Raw genomic sequence first — 16,729 nt, 5'->3', positions numbered from 1 at the left:
TGAAAAATAAACAGACCATGTAAGGTCTACCAAAACTTCCCCAAGAAAACTTCAAAACAAAGCGTATCACTCGGCGATTCGTAACACCCGCAGTACGTTGGGAACACGTGGCTTTAAAAACACGTAAGATTTCCCGGCAAAATTAGCCTGGATATTCAAGCACGTAAGCTGCTTTGAACAAAAGAGGCCGCCTGTGGCAGTTGGATCGTCAATCCGAAATTGGCTCAAGCACTGAGCAATCGTTCGTGCAAACAAACGACTCGTGCCGCGTGGGAGGCAGGGTTAGCCAGGCAGCGAGCGGCAAAAGAGCGGGGTGACGACGACGACGACGTCGACCCTTGCACTCCACGTTCGTCTCGCGGCACGCGCCTCTGTGGTTGCTCGAGAAGCGGGCGACGACGACGTCAAGGCCCCGAACATGCGGCGACGACTCCCTTCGTTGCACGCCTGCTGCGTGCGGAGCGGCTCACGCCCCCGTGCAAGCGGAACGCCGCCACGGATGACGCGTGCCTCTGGAGAAACAAAGCCGCGAGCAGATGGGCGATTTAACCGTGACGGACTGCGGGGCGCGCATTCCACTTCCGGGGGTGGGGGCCTCCGAGATGCTGCGCGCGCGTGCGACCTCGGGAGCCGCACGCTCCGTGTGGCAGTAAGCAGAAGAAGACCACACTCGACGACGGAGACGATGCGAATTTCCTTTTTGCTCAAGATTGCGGTGCCTCTGGAAAATGCCCATTGATCGCGGACAATCCACGAGAACATTGCGAAGGCCGTATTTTGCGGCGATTTCGATAGGACGGACGCATCATTTGAGAAAACTGTTGGAAATAATGCGGGCGTCTTGAATCAGGTCACGGGACGCGAGGCACTCGGCCTCAAAAAGAGTTGGTACCGTAACAGTGGACACAAGTTCAGAGGTTGCATTCTGTACGGCTTAAGATGGGTTGACCGAAGCGGCAGCCTTTCGGGCGCAAACAGTAGATCGCGCCCACGCTTTTCAATGTCTATTTACGGAACGTCAGGTATGTTTGCGACATCCTTTGAGGCCTCCCGCAGTGCTTATAGGTAGGTGTCGGTGAGGATCTTGGCATAAGCCAATGGCGACCGTCTCGCTGGACCCTGCTTTCCGATTGCTTCGCAGTGTGGAAACCACAGCACAATTTGTTGCCCTAGACAGCACAGCTTTTCGCTAACGTTCAGCGATTCTAGTTACTCTTACGCCTCTCTAAAACGTTTCGAGAAAACTCTATCGTTCTCAAGTACAATGAGCCCCTCAAATATTACGCCTTCCGAAACCTTATTTGTGGCTGCATGGGGCGCTTGAGCACTGTAGCCTATAATACAACCGTTTAGCAGAAGTCTAGTGCCTCTGTTCATATGTATACGGGGCCGGTACAGAAAACACCACAGCGCGTTCAGGAATTTAACGTTAGAACCTTGTTTACGCTAATGACGTACATTCTGCGAAAAACACTGCCTTTCAATTAGCCAGTTAGACGTAAAGGCCTGCATTTGTGTGCTGTTCTCGGGCAAACATCCTCAAGCCAGCTGAAATATCCAAATTGAAAGCAGTCAAGGCAGAAACTTAAGTGCACTTCATTACCCAGAAGACCGCTGGTGCCTTTAGTGGGCGAGTTTAAGATCTGCTGTTTCTGCGTTTCTGAAACGCACCCTCACTTATCCCTCGTGTCCAACAACGAGAACAATCTTGTTATCATAGCAATTCTAAGACCGGACCCACTTTCGGCGAGTGGTAGTCACATCCACGAAGCACGTAATATCAAGGTTGAGCCGTGATGACCGCACGGTTGCCCCCTCCTCCTGTTCGGTACCGCGCGTGTTCACGGCTATCGCTGCCCGTGATGGCAGGCAAGAGCAGTGTGTGCTCTCGGGAGCATACGCGCCCGTCCACCGGTGCCGTCCGGCGCATGCCCGGCAATCGCTGGAGCGCAACGGCCCGACGTTCCGACGCTGTGCGCCCGCTGCCTCTCGTGCTCTTCTCATCCGCTGTTTCTTCCGTAGCGTCAGTAGCCACGATGGAGCACGCGAGTGCCTCATTTATTGTAATCGGAGTGAGGCGCCGAGAGGTGCCCCAAGCCGGGGAGGGGGAGGGAGAAAAAAGATCAACCGGCACACCGCGTCGTGGCAAGGTGCAAGGGCCGCCCGTGTTACACACAGAACGCGCACGCATAAAGGGGGAAGGGCGGCGACAGGCTGGCGACGCCGGTGGAAATTTGCGCCCTGCATGTATGCGCACGCGCGTGCTGCTTCTGCCGGCGCCACGCCGCTATCGAGGCGACATCTCGGCGACGACCGCGGCCCGTCTGGTCCCCGAAATCACCGTCGATCATCATCGAAGAGCAGCAGCGGGCGACGCGGCAGCGCCGCCGGGGCGAGACCCTCCCTGCCTCTCGGTCGGTCGCCCATGGAGTCGGTGTCGCATCGCTCCTCGTCCACGTCGCTCGGAGCGCTCGGCCCAGCCCGCGCGCCAATTAAGCGGCGAAGGGGAAAAGGACAAAATGGCAGGAGAGGGGACACATTTGGCGGAGCTCTATGGTTATGTCGCGGCCGCGCCCGCTCATCAGGCATGCGCCGTGGTGGCGGGACCGGGCCAGACGCGAGTCGTTGCCCGGGGCGGCCTTCTCCTCGCAGGCTCAATTTCGCAGCCTCGCAACGCGACCCGCCACGGTGACGCCCTGAGGTCGCGGGCGCGTCGCCTGAAAGCGAGACAGGCGTGTGTTCGTCTTGCGGCCAGCGCGTACGATAACGCGCCTCCGCGTGACGTTTAGGGATAACAACCGGTTATCGAGACTCGCACGTGTCTCGTAAGTAAATATGCAAGCTTTATGAAACAAGCTCTGGTGGTTGTAGTTGACGGAGCGGGTGCCTAAGGAGTGTAGCTAATTGTATCACTGGAAACGACGTCCGGCAGACGAGCAGGGTGATTAACGCGAGGAGCTCTGGAACACGTGTAACGCGGTTAAGACGGTCATGAAGAATACACCTCACCAGATAAAACTCCCGCTGTTGGTGAGTTAAGGATGTATTAGGTGAGTTTTACGGAAACGCTGAATTGAAAAGAAACGGCGGCAACGAACGCGGTAGATGATCACATGTTGGGGCTTCCCTGATTTGCTATTTCGTTTTCTTTTGTTCTATGCTATTTAAAACAATTTTACCTTGACCTAACAAGTTTTATTTCAGTTGAATAAAAGCCCCCAGGATTCCCCCAAACGTCAGTACGATGTTCGCAATTTCTAGACTAACAAAAATAACACTCATATCGGCAAATCTGTCTGTACAGCTAGTAGCCCCAGTAGCATCGTTCTGTATCTAAGTAGGTTTTATTCCGCATCCACTTCGACTACTTTCTTCACGCTCAATTGAGAAAGAAGACCAAAAGGTCGAATATGTGTTGGAGTGATTATTGGGGTGCTGGTGACTTCCTTAGGCACTGTCAACTACTTAAACGCGGCAATTGACCCCGGGGCCAACCCGGGTATACGTTCCACACAAGTTGGGTTTGAGGCGTAATCACCAAGCGCCGCTGTGCGCTGTCGCACTCTCACGAAACCGAGGGAGAGTAAGGAAAAGGCCGCAAGAGCCATACGATCACACAAGTGAGCCAACAGGTCGCTAATGCCAGGTTATGGTACACGCTGGTGTCGGCGACAGCACGCAGCCTCCTCTGCCGCGCACGGAAGCCGTGCGGGAACACCTGCGAACGAGGGAGTCTCGGGGACTGAAATCACCTGCGCTGCTTCGCAAACGCCACGGCGCAGTTGTGCGTTCGGAGACGCGTTGTCTCGCGACAGGCGGACCCTGCAATTTTCGGCCCGCGCTCGGGGCCTCGCTTATCGCCGACATCTCACGCGCAGTATTGCAGCGCAGACGTCGTCGACGACGGTATTCATTCTACCGCTCTCCTGCCAATAGATCGCGTTGTGTTTGCGGAAAACACCCTATTTGCCTCGTGGACGGCCGTTTTTGAGGTGGAGTAACATGACGTGCGGTTGAAAAGATAAATCGTGTTATTTTTACATTGAAAGAGCCCATTCTACAACCGTCATGGAGGCGTCTGGTCGAGAGAGCCTCGCGAGTGTGGCATCATCGGTATGCCCGCTTCGCCCCGAATGGGTCGCATCTGCGAGCAGATGACGGTGGAAAGAAAACAAAAAAAAAAATACTGTTAAAAAAAATGATGCACCCCTCCGTCTAACGACGACGATGGTTCAACTCGAGGTTTTCTCATGACGGATTCTTAAGTTGTCGTCTGAGTTTTTCAAACCGCTTCGACCATGTCGAAATGGAACAATCGGGAAGACGTCGGCTTCATAACGCGAGGAAACCAGGTATGATTGCGGCACTTAAGCATTTTTTTTTATTTCACTTCACCCACGATCATTCATCCTCATCGTCAGACAAAGTTGCCTTTTTTTCGTCAGGTTGGTTTAACGTTACAAACGCCATCAGTGAGAACGCTAAATCTTTGCTTTAAAAACACTCCCCACTGTTAACACACTTTTTGTTTGGGCAGGTGTCTTGCTTTGTGCGCTCCATGTGTTAAAGCTCTTATCAGAGAGGAAATAGGTGCCAAAAAAAAACCTGAGAAAGCCTGAAAGAAGTCTCTCCCATCTGAACAGACTGTTGAGTGAACTCCGTTGCACAGTCGATGCTTCAGTTGCAGGCGGACCTAATTCTATCTTAAAAGGCTGTGTTTTTTACAGCGGATCTGTTATAGGCCAACTTATTTCCCGTATTTCGCTTGACGAGAAAAACCATTCCCCTCCCCCTCACCTCCGCACATTTCCCTTCCGCCACTTGTTCGCCTCCTGCGCTCCATACTTTAATATAAGGTGGCGAATATGTCTTCCCAAGATATGTCTTTCTAGCAATGGATGTGTGTTTCAGAGTGAAGCCGACTTTTAAAAAAAAGGTGTGTCTTAGTCTTTGTAAGCTGCTGACCTTCTCAGACTGTGCGCTTCACAGTGAATCCTGCTTGCAATACCGCGCAACGCTTCCACGTCACGACGGCAAGGTTTGAGCGGGAGTTTGGGGTCAAGCAATAACTCGCAAATGTCTCTTCTGGTCATCCACTTTCACAGAGCATAACGGCGCTGAATTTTCTTATTTTCTTTTTGCTTAGAATAATGTTTTAAGAGATGCCCTATTGAAGAACATGACGTCGAGACTGGGGAGCATTTACGCTGAGTCGTTCTGTGAAGAAACGCCTTTGATGTAAAAAAAAAAATAGTCCAACTTAACTGCTCACAACGTAGATATTAACACGAAAGTGTTTTATTCCCGGTTACACGAAAATTCGCTGACGTCATATCCGTCACGGAAGTGACGCCAGTACAACGAAGCAAGCGTCCTGTAAAGGGTGCACCCTTGCACACAGGGTCTTCTTGCGGGGAAGCAACCTTTAGTACTAAAGAGTACGTTACACTTAGGGTTGTTCGTGTTCGGGTTTTATATTTTAACACGAATGTGTTTTGTTCCGGTATACACCAAGATTTCACTGACGTCATATCCGTCACGGAAATGACGCCAGTACACATTTGTCGAAGCGACCACCGAGCTGAACGTCGCTCGCCAAGCACACTCACAAGACAGCCGTCGACACGCAAATCATGCTCAGCTGCAGATTTCGCTGCACATTTCACTTTCGTGTTTTACCGATTCCTGTGACAGAGGAATCAAGCACAGTTTTGTTACCTTCCAAGCTCTTCCTTTTGCGGAATTGTTTTTCCTCCTTGTCTTCTATCCCAGCAACTGGTTTTAAGCATAGCACCACAGAGGGAAAGCAATGCGAGCGAATGCTTGCTCCTTGCCAGTGCGTACCCGCTGTTTAACCAAGACCTTGCGAAAGAGTGAGAGCCTGCCGGAGTTTTGCAACCACCCTTTGCCCGAGGCTTTGCTTCGCTGCTTCACAACAATGCACAATTCTTCTGAAAGAAACAATGTCCGTACTGGCCCCGTAACCTGTGGCTTTACATCCTTAAGAAGCAGCAAGGAGGACACAGCAAAATGATTAGAGGACCGGCAGTAAGGTTTGTACGTAATGAAAATATTGGACGGAGGAGGTAGGTAGAACAGAAAGCGAGAAGCTAAAACGCAGCTATACAAGCGCGCACGTGCGCTGGTACAGGCGCGAGCGAAATTGCCATACATGAAAGGAAAAACGTGCCTTCGCGCTCGCTTGATGCAGCACCGGCGCGTGTAATGTATTCACGTAGAATCGCACGCGGCGTGCAACTGGTTTCCCCTCTCGCCACAGCAGCGCCTTCTCCCGTGCAGTGGGTGCCGCCAACGCCTGGAGTCGCCTATACGGCACAAAGCACTTTGACCCAAAGACGACAGCGGAGAAGAAGGATTGTGTCCTTGCGAGAGAGCCTCCCCCTTCCCGCGGGTAATTGCGAGTGTCTCCCTACCGAGTGTTACGTATACGCACACTTAACTTGTCACCTTACAATAATGTGTTTTCAGACCGGCAAGGATACGCGTCGCCGCTAGCAAGCAGCAGCAGCACGGCGATACAGCTGAGTCTCCTACCCGTGTTCTCTTCGCGACGTTTGAGGCTGTACGCGACCGGGCGAGTTTGCGAGGAGGGAGGCAAAATTACATGGCAGTCCGCGCAAAGGCATTTGATTTCGTTCGGGCAGATCAGGCTGTGAAGGGTTGACTGTTCGTCGGTGGCTGTGTATCATTGACTTCGTGAAGGTTTCTGCCAGTCTCGCTCGAAGTTCAATGTGTGTCGCTGGATCGCCTTGGAGGCTGGCTGCCGGTAGAATTCGTTTTCTTTGTGGGCACCGCACCGGTCAATGTCGAAAGACTCGCCAGTGTACCTCGCAGTGTATCGTGGCGCACGTGGTGCATTTTTGGGCGCGACAAAGGCTTGCTCACCTGTCGATTCGGAATGTCGTGCGCCTGACGAATGGGTCTCATTAGACTGTGTTTACTACATGACGCAACTCGCGAGCACAACTTTGAACGGGTTCTTTTCGGATTTGAATGACAAGCATCATAGCCGTGTGCATACCCGTCTAACTTCACGCATTCGCGAGCGGGTACTTACTGAAATAAAGTGCAGCTCTAGGTTATTCAGGCGAGTTTGAAAAGAAAGGGTTCGGGTTGCCGTAGTGCCACTTTGTGGACATCCGTAGCTAACTGACAAGGCATTGTTACCACGGCCGTTTTGGTTTTTCCCGGTTATAACTACCTGATGCCACAAAGACCAACTTGCTTCTTTGATGTTTCTTTTTTAGATACATTAGATGCATGCACCGGATAAAAAAATACCGTACGCCAGCCCATCACGTCGCCAATCGCAATGTGGTATATAAAAATCTCGTTCTCCGTCCTGCTAGCTGTGATTTAACGCACGCAGAACGCTTCCAATTCAACATGAAAGTTCTACAGTGAACATCGTAAAATAAACAACCTGAATAACGAATTTTGGCAGTACACCCCATTTCCGCACTCCCCCCCCCCCTCCTCCGCCTGCCATAATCCATCGTTTCAAAACAGTATACACGCTGCGTTTACGCGTTTTTCGGAATGCTTTTACATACCGAAATCTATGTTTCTGCTAAACTACTTGGGCTAGTTTCCTTTACCGTGGAAATGCTATACAGACGCCGAACTTGTACTAAAACCGCTTGATTTCAAACCTCATTGCATCAGGCCCGCCAGGACAGGTTCGTATGCAAGGTGCCACGCATTCACGCGTCACCCACGTTGACAACCAAACCTTATTTTTGCGTTAAACAGAAAAAAAAGGAGGGGAGAGAGCACGAGCGGCAGCAGTACGCCCACAAGTCACCGCCACTGACGAGGACGTCGCCGACGGCGGTGCGTGTGCGCGTGAATAGTGGCACGACGCCCTCGGTTCAAAAGCCCGAAAAACCGCCGGCTCTGCAGCTGCAGTCTAGGCGGTGGCATAAAGCAATTAGCGGCGCGGGGGGGGGGGGGGGGGGGAAATTGCCCGCCTTTTTCTTTTCCACAAGTGCGCGTTTCACGCGCCGGGTAACGCATCGTCGCCTCCACCAAGCTAAGCGCGCACCGGCGCTAAGCGCACTCACGTCGTGGTGGCGGCCGAGATAAGCTTCTCCGCAGCTATTTCCTCTAATTTTTTTATTGTTCTGAGGGGGAACAGCTTCTGAAGAACACGCGTGCAACGCCAAGCGAGTGCCCGCAACGCCGTACACGCAGCGCCCGATCGTCGTACGTCACTGTGCACAGTGCAGGCACGTCCATGCTCGTCTCGGTCGCAAATAACGCCACGACTGTTCGACGCCTCGGCGGCGGGCGACAGACTGGCGGACGTGGCAATCTGCTAAATCCCTTTATTAGCCGCGAGTGACGGGGCCGGCTAACGGGACCGGAGGGTCGAAAAAGACGGGGGGAGGGGGGCGACTTTGGTGGGAAACAGCTCGCAGCGCCGCCGTGCTACAGGGTCTATCTTCAGATTGCGCCTAATTGCTGCCAATGGGCCGGCCGCGTACTATATTTGTGTGCTTGGAACGGTAAACTGCCGCACTTTGCGGACGCCGTGTTCGTGCTGATACCGCCCGGGCCGGCCGCAGGCGGAGGCGGCGACGGAGAAGCTTTTAAGCCGCAGGCCGCGAAAGAAGACAATTACACGATGGCTGGGATAGCGCCTTATCGCCGAACAATCCGCATACTCTAGTTTACAGTCCGTAGCGTCGCTTCATTCCACCCGGCCGCTTCGGCCCCCGGGGTAGAAGAGCGCTGTTTTTATACACGCTTTATGGGCTGGGATTAACGAAATGCGCCGTCGTCTACGCTGGCCATGTTGCTGATGTTGGCGGCGCGCTCGGGTGGAACGATGGCTGCCGTGTATCCGCCGCCCGGCCGCGTGAGTGCAGGCGCACGCGTGCGCACGGATCCACCGCGCACGTCGTCATCGATGAACGCCCGTGCATTCAGTCTGTACGAATTACGAGAGCGGAAAACGGCGCCAAAGCCGCGCCTTCGTTTTAACAAGCTTGATCGCACAGACGAATACAATAGGAGAAGGCTGCCGTGCCACCGTTGTAGCACGCGCCGCGAAAGCCCGATTAAAGGATAATCAAGTTCACACCATCGCGTTCAGTCATATCCTCGCCCCAACACGGGGTGAATTTATTGCGTAACGCTGCAGCGGTAACACCGCATGCACGAAACTGTAGATGAAAGTAGGCCCCAGTACCACGGACCCTCTAAAATAAATAAGAAAATCGAGCTGCACGTTCGCTCGCAGCAGTTTGCTAGAAGTGAGCGGCAGCCTAACTACTACGGCCTTTTGTGGCCACGAATCCTTGTTTTAAGGGGGGGGTACGGGGCTATAGCCTATAGGATGTTTTTGAAGGGGGAGAAGTCCTTACACGCGCGTGAGGATCACGCCGGGCTGCTAGGACCAGGGCAGAGTAAATATGCTGATATGCTCCGCATATAATTCCCGAACTTCTCTGGCTGATTGTTGCCCGCGGCACAAGTTCAGAAAATGGAAATACGGTTTTCGGTCTGGGAACATTCTGCATCAAGGTAACAGTTTCAAACTAAAGCTACCCGTGCAGTAATTGACATCGCTGAAATCCGTTGTTTGTTACATGAACTGCTGAATGATCTCTGTTTATAGTTCACATCGGCGCGGGTCTTTCGAAGGCGGGCCAAACGCCTAGTTTTCATTTAGCTAGTCCATTGCGACAACCACTATGCGAAAACAAACTAAACATCATCGCAGCAAAGTACCGTTCTGCAGGAACAGGGGGATTGCCACGTCTGGCGCTGGGCACAGACAGGGGGGGTCACCGCCGTACAGACACGCCCGCCGGAAAGCCCGAGAGCAGGTGAAGAGCTCGCCAAGGGGCCTATTATCTCCCCTGGCTGCCCCATAACAACGATTTTTTTCGTGAAAGCGCTACAGAAATAAAGACACCGTACCATCCTTCTAACCGGCTGCCTCGTTAGAGCTGTGACGACTGTCGACTAGAACTTATGGATTGGCGCATGCCGGAGGGACTACAAGCTTCTATGCCGAAGCACAGCTTTGCATTCTCCATCTTCCATCTCTGCATGAGACTGCGATTCTTGATTGGCGGAGGCAAGCTTCCTTAATTCTGCGTCCAGTTCTGCCGATAATCCTCGAGCAGACTGCAATTAATTGAAGCTATAGGAACAAACATGCAACAATAAAGAGACCCTGCAGGAACCCGCAGTGCGGTAGCCCAACTAACCGTGCTGCCATTGCTCGCGGTCAGCGTGTAAACACGGATTGACCGCCTCCAGGGAGGAACGAGCTCAGAGGTGCTATTCTCGAGAGCATCGATCTTGTTTCAGCCATAAAAGTGACAGGGCTTTTAGTCAAAATACTCGTGACGCGCAGGCTACGTACAATATATACAATTTACGGGTACACAAATTTTTGAACAATTGTCATATGAGGTTTTCCGCTGGAGTGGCTCGGAACGCTTCGCGGCCACTTAACTCGGACGCAGCGAGTCGGAGAAAGACAGACGGAGAGCGAGACGGGTTTATCCGCGTCTGCTGCTCAGCCGAGCAGTCAGAGGCGCGGTTTTGGACGGCCGGGGAAGTAGAATGCTAATAGGGCGAGGCCCAGGCCGATCCCGCCGAGACCGCACCGGCGGCGAAGGTGTGTCGTTATTAAGGCAGCCGGCTACCGCGTAAGGCAGGTAGCGGTCTAAAAGGGCGAACGCCGCTGGATAGCGCACTTGGTCATCGAAAAGCCCCCGCCATTCTTCATGTGGCCTTGCGGCTGCTGCCTTCCCGCTCACGCAACACTCCCCTCCTCCTTTCGCCAATTCTTCTTACTTGGCTCGCCTCGGTTTCTTCAGCTCTTTTCCCTGGCCCTCAATCGGAACGCACGTCTCGTTGAACAGGCGAATGCGTGCTTATTGGAAATGAACGGGACATACTGGCAACCTCGGCTGACGAGAACGTTCACCCGACGGCAAAAAAAAAAAAAAATCCCGCAGCTTCTTTTTTTCTTTTGGTTGTTCGAAGGCCGTTAGGAACAAGCCCACTGAGATGGCTTGAAATCGACCTCTCTCTTTATTGTTCACTCTATATTCTTCTCTCCTGCCTCCTGCCCCTTTGCGGATTCCATACCTTCGGAATTTGTTTTGTAAAGTCAAAGTGGGACGTGTGGCACCGCTTTTCAATTGTGTCTGGCAATAAAACCAAACACTCCACCAAAAACACCGACGGACAGATACACTGATATCTTATTGCCAATTCAAAAGCGTAGGGGTAAAACAATCGTGACTTTTTTGTTCGCCTAAATGTTCATCCTCGTTTCGAGTCCATGTTGTTTTTTTCAATCTTTATTTCTCCTCCCTGTAAACGCTCCCACAGAAAACAAATATTTCATAAAAGGCAGCGAGCGTGTTGAACAGTTGTTTGGAGCCGCGAAATACAAGTGTAAAAGCAGCGCACACTTTTCTACCTCCAAATAATGACCCAGCGACGCGCGCACTGACCACCCGGCCGAGTGTGCGGCTTTAAACGGAAATGAGACAGCTTTAAAGCGCCATCGCGTGTTCCCGAGCATTCTCGGCAGTTTACAGCCGTAGAGAGGCGGTTTCTCCGGCCACCGTGTCAGCCCGAACCAAAGGAAGAAAAAAAATAGAGGGAGAGAGAAAGATCGGGCAATTTGAAAACAAATCAAGCCCGGTCCGGAAAAAAGGGAAGAAAGGAAGAAAGCGAGTAGCAGCAACGGCAGCGTCGTCAGTTCTCTTCCTCCATCTTCCACGCAGCCAGACCTCACGTAATAAAAGCCAGCGATCCGGTGAAGGAGCCGTGCCTATAAGGGAGCAGCTGGTTCTTGGGGCTAGGAAAAGGAGACTTGCCACTGTGAAACCAATGCGCCTGCTGACTCTTGCGGAACGCATGGCGTGTGGCACGCACACCGCCTCGAAACCACCCTCGTCTCGCGCACGCATCCAGAGCGTACCAACATACAGACCTGTAAAGACTGGCAAGCTCCTCTTGGGCGCTGCATATAGCTCCACTGTGGGCCCATGTCGCTCTCCACGGCTCGTGTTTTTGTAGCGTGAGCTACACTGGCCGAGTTTGAGTAGTTTCGAGTGGCTCCTGGAGAGACGTGCTGCGCATGCGCGAGGAGCACTGACGTCTGACGACACACAGCTGGCGCGCCGGAGCCGCCGCCACCGTGACTGGATTGGATTTGATTGGACTCGATTGAATTGGATTGGATTAAAATGGATTGGAAATCGTTTTAGCAGAAGTAAGCATGATAATCAGCTAATCCTAGACAACCAGTAAAACCAAGAATAACCAGCTGAACCTTAGCTCACGCTACGTATATGTGCCATAGCGGAGCTAAGCCACTGCTTCTTTTTTTTTTTTCATTCGCATTCCTTCACTGAATGTGACGTATCTCTGCCTCTAATAAACAAAAGTTTGTCCGATGTATACGTACGCCCATTAGTCACGACGAATCATCATGCAATCGGAAGTTACGGAGGATGGAGAGGGTAGCCACCCGAGAAGGAAGAGTAGGTGTGGTATCATGTACTATGCGTCATTTCGTGTACAAAACACTTAAGTTTCACGAATATACGGCCGTAAGCATTCGAATATGGCCATGCGAATACAAGCTCGGCCTGCTTGGACTGTAATAACTTCTCTAGCGCATTTGCACGCATCAAACTTGCAGCCGAGGACGCAAAAATGATTCGGAAACCCATCCAATAGCATCCATGCCCAAAACTCCCCATCCGGGCCCAGTTGTATACGCCAATCGCACGCACGACGAAATTCGTGCTGACTATATCGTCATAAAGACGGTACCTGGCTCAGCGGGCCTGGCCAAAAGTAATTAGCTCGCCGAAGAGTAGTAGCAGGAGAAGGCATGCGCGGCAGTTGCAAAATGGCCCGCCTCGAGCTAAACCCACGTTCGCGTCAAATTCACGCGACACTATTGGAGAATGTCCAGCGCCATGACATATGGAAGCGAACACGCAATAACGCTCCCAACGAGCCGCGCTCACGTAAGGAATAGGCGCAGGTGTGGCATATTATCGCGTCGTCGTCGTTTTCCCAAGGCTGCTGAGTGCGGTCAGAAATCGAACGAGCCTGTTGCGACGCGGCGAGGACGTACTACCCCGTGTACTGTACGGCAGACTGCGGCCACGCTGCGCTCAGATCAGCTGCGCCGACGCGCACTCGTGCCGGCTTAAAAGGATTGTCCAAGGAGACCGCTGCGCGGGCCCATATAGGCGTTGGGAAATATTGACGGCCGTGCGTTTAATCATCGGAGGTGCGAGGCACCCGCAAATTGATCGGTGCGGCGGCTTTATAGGCCGGCGTTGGCGTTTCCTCATACCGTTGTCGAGGAGGTAGAGGAGAAACAGACGCAGTGTTGTGCGGCACCGTTTCCTAGCGTACTAGCATATAAGCTCAAATACATCGCTGCGTTTGAGGAAAAAGGGAATACTACAGTGTCTGCAAGATTAGGATTAGGACCTACATATGCTTAAGCTGTGGCTCAGTGTTGGTTTAACGCTCAGCTTTAAAAAAAAATCGTAAGTACATTTTAATATGACACTTCTATATACTAGCGCGCTGTAAGCAGCAAGTGCTTGTCTTTTTGCGTATGTCGTTCGGTGTCGATTACGTTAAAAATGTAGAGCAGAAAAGTGAAAGCGAACTAACAAAACATCCCGGGCCATTTCCAATAAGGTGAAACCTGGGGAGGAGCGAAGCCTGCCGTGTGTAAGTGCAATCTTGGGGCCTTGGCGTTTCTGCCAACGGAGATGAAACTTTGGGGGGGGGGGGGTAGGTACACATTTTTGCTGTAAAATTATCGCGTCTTTGAAGCACGAAGCGTTATAGCACGAGGCGTAAACATGTGTCCCGGTGGTTTCTTCGTACGCGTTACGAAGCGTTCCAGTGCGAGGCGTAAACTAGTGTCCCGGTGTTTTTTTAGTACCATGACTGCATGAGACGGCAGTTACGACGACGCCAATAGACGCCGACAGCCCGAGCCTCTAAGGGGCTTCGACTCTAAAATGGCTACTATATATGTTTGGTAATTTCATAGCCTGGGCGGATGGCTTCATTTGGTTCGAAAGAAAAGCAAGAATGCTTCAACCCGAAGTCCTATTTTGTTGAAAGGAAAACAATACCACTGGACTGGCCTTTATATGTGCTTACGTCTTTTTATTGAAGGCGTCACAAAATCAGTAAAGAAATTCGGACGCTTATCGCTGTGTTCGTTTTCCATTAAACGGGAAGCCTTCATAAGTTTAGCGACTTCACTGCATGATCCGGTCACATGTGAGGCATAACCCCACAAATTTCTTGGAAGGAGAAGGAACTGAGGGCTTGCCATAGAAATCTTTGGCATTTAAAAGCCACAGCCGGAACAGTGCTCGCTTTCCCTCTTCTATTGCCGGAGAGTGCGCAAGGTGCTCTGGAATGAAGACCAACAATCCGTGCACACAAAGGGTCCTTTGTGCCCACTGCCTCGGATCGGTAAGCCCCAGAGGAACAGTCGCATTTCGGCAACCGGTTAAAGGAGCCATTTCCGGAGGCCCGCGGAACGAAGCCGCGGGACGGGCCGTATGGCAGTTGCACAAAGTCTCGCAGTCACGCGCCGCTGGCCCCGTGCATGCGAGCCGTGCTCCGGATTAGCATCAGCTGAGCCGCTAAGCGCCGCGCCCCCGTGGCGCCAGACCCAGCAGGAACCGCGAGCGACACACAGACCCAGAAGACGCGCCCGAGCGACGCCGATGGCAGAGGTGGCGCGGCGAGTGACCGGTGTTGGCGGCAGGGCGATTAGCGAGGCCGTATGGATAGGCTGGCCGGCCACCTTTGACCCGGCAAGGGTCGCCCGAGCTTCGCCTCCCCTCCTCTTCCCATTCCTGTAACGCAAAACTGTCTGCCTCGATCAGCTACCGGTCATGCCCGCTCGCGGGCCTGCGAGAGCGTCGCGCTGGACGAGCGAACCGGCTCGCCGTGCTCGAAGGCGCTGCGATGTGTAAAGAGCAGCCACTGCGACGCAGCAGCAGCCAGCTGAAACGCGGCAGCAGCGCCTCGGGCGACGTTCGAATGGAAAGGTTTCCGCAGCGCGGAATCTGGCTCGGGAGGAACGACGGTCGGGCCAAACTGCGTGCAGTAGCGGCGGCCGGCCGGCGAACAAGCCTCGGCTCAGCGAGGAGGAGGAAGAAGAAGATGGAGTCTGGAGCGGCCAGTCTCAATTTTGGTTTTGCCCTGGTTGTGTTTGGCTGGCGGAGCGGGCGCCAGTGCGGCGGCGGCGCGCGGATAATAGACGGGAGGTGTGGCGATCTGAGCCCGGAGGGGGGAAGCGGCGGCCGTCCTCCGATGGCTCGCGCACGATCCTCCCGGGGCGATCGCGGGGCAATTTGGCTCTCGGCTCGGCAGCGCTGCGGCCGCCACTACCGTCGCTCACCTCTCCCCGGGGCCGCCGACGGGGTCAACTTTGAAGGGGCGAAACCGCTCCTTGTACTACACACCGCCGCCGCCGCCGCCGCCACCGCCTACTGCTTTTGTCTCTCGCGCAACACTGCACTGTGGAGAAGGGGGCATCTTCCACCCTCTGTTTTCTCCTCTCACTGTGTTTTCTCCCGCGAGCAGCTTTTCACGGCGAGATTCGCAAATGGCTGCTTCTCGCGTGAATTCGTAACTACCGTGGTTACCGGCTGTAGCGGAAAGGGCGAAGGAAAACAGCTGTCCCCCACCCTAGTACGGCGTATCTGTTGGAGGGAAATGAGCTTAACTTCAACAGTAAAAATCAGCAACGGGGTTAACTGCGTGCTCTTTTTTTATATATCTAGCATTAACACACACGTCCCCAAATTCGTCTTTAATGTAGTTTTATGCTCGTGAATATATTAAATTTCTTTGCCGTTCCATCTGTGGGACACCGCAGGCGCAATTAGTTTTCCCCCTTTCCAGGTAGAAGCCGACATAGATGTTCCTGACTGGATGAATTATTCCGCAAATAATCGTGCTGCTGTCTCCGGTCGGTATTGCCGACTCCGCCATCTGTAATTGTTCAGGAAAGCCCCGGAATACTTCGTTCAATCATTGTGGAATTCATTTAATTTAATTACGAACCTAGTTCATTTAGATTTATTTTTAAGAGTGCGTCTTAGACGATTAACTGTCTCACGTTAATCGCCCGAGGCGAACTTGAAAATTTGCTGTTATTGCTTGCTTCACTGCAAAGTCAATACTCTGTATCACGCGGGCAACAGTGGGCGGCCGGACTGCGGAGCCACTGAACGCTGTAAGAAACCGTGACAGAAGAGCCAGTGCTGCTTTTCAGTACGCGTGCCAGATATATCATACACCCTGGGTACGTATAATAGTACCATACATTCGTGCTCTCCCTTAGCGGAGCACGCAATGCCGTGATGGCCGAAGGAGACGTTAAAACGAGGGCTAAAGGATGGTTACGACAAGGGCATGCGGCTCTGAACGAACGAGCTCATGACGGCCTTCTTCCCAATACCCAGCTCTCCGTAACTTGCATTTGAACATCTGCTCATTCTCCGTGGCTATGGACACGAAATGAAGAAACGCAATGCAAGTGCATGCTGGGAGTTATGCGTTTGAATTTCGCGCCAAATCGTTCAATTAAAAGAACGCCGAAAGTCGAGCACGGCATCGGCTAGAAACTGAACAGTTTCGGGATGAAAATTGCTGATACGTTCGT

The 16,729-nt window shown here is 52.7% G+C and overlaps 1 protein-coding gene across 2 annotated transcripts in view; it reads right to left on the bottom strand.

Annotated features, from left to right (window-relative positions):
- Positions 1 to 16,729, bottom strand: part of LOC144178501 (uncharacterized) — a 107,379-nt gene that overhangs the window by 20,663 nt on the left and 69,987 nt on the right. The window lies entirely within an intron of this gene.

Source organism: Haemaphysalis longicornis, unplaced genomic scaffold, assembly GCF_048455015.1.
Source record: "Haemaphysalis longicornis isolate Haplotype H1 unplaced genomic scaffold, Haemaphysalis longicornis Haplotype H1 scaffold_4, whole genome shotgun sequence".
In the NCBI taxonomy this organism is placed as follows: domain Eukaryota; kingdom Metazoa; phylum Arthropoda; class Arachnida; order Ixodida; family Ixodidae; genus Haemaphysalis; species Haemaphysalis longicornis.
This window is presented reverse-complemented; position numbering and strand designations above follow the sequence as displayed.